Source organism: Anastrepha ludens, chromosome 4, assembly GCF_028408465.1.
Source record: "Anastrepha ludens isolate Willacy chromosome 4, idAnaLude1.1, whole genome shotgun sequence".
NCBI lineage: Eukaryota > Metazoa > Arthropoda > Insecta > Diptera > Tephritidae > Anastrepha > Anastrepha ludens.
The window spans coordinates 98189046-98189661 of record NC_071500.1 but is presented as its reverse complement, the minus strand read 5'-3'; positions in this window follow the sequence as shown (position 1 = coordinate 98189661).

Sequence of the window (616 nt, the reverse complement as noted above, 5' to 3'; positions counted from 1 at the left end):
GAAAAGAAAAGCCCTTCGATTTGTTCACTCGATCGATGTTGTAACTCATGATGAGGTGGTGACAAATGTTTATTATTTCATTCTGGACACGGTGGCTTATGTACATTGTATTCTTTGGTGAATCACTCAGGTGTTTTTTCAACCGCTTTGCACGAAAGTAAATGACAATTTGAAAACATACACCCACCAAAAAATTCGATCCGCATCTAAGGCTGTAAAGAGTATCAGATGGAATGGAATTTGACCATTTGAAATATAAATGTTTGTTGAAATCTCCCTAAAAGGGAGGGACGTAGCCACCGATGTAAAAATCAGAAAAGAAGAAGAAGACTCACCACTTTGGAAATAGGTTTTCAATATTTCCCAATTTTGTTCAAACGTATAGCGTCCCATTTCGTAAATGTCAAACCTTTAAGTAAATTATGAACACATTTGACATGTCATTTGTGTTACTATCTCAAAAAAATAGGTGGTTCAAAAAGCAAACGCTATATGGCCCACCCGTATCTGCCGTTCGGAGTCGGCTTAAAACTGTAGGTCGCTCCATATATATGTATGTATGTACATAAATGGCAAAAAGGGTGTACTCCTTTGGTGTTTGGCGTCTTAATGTTGG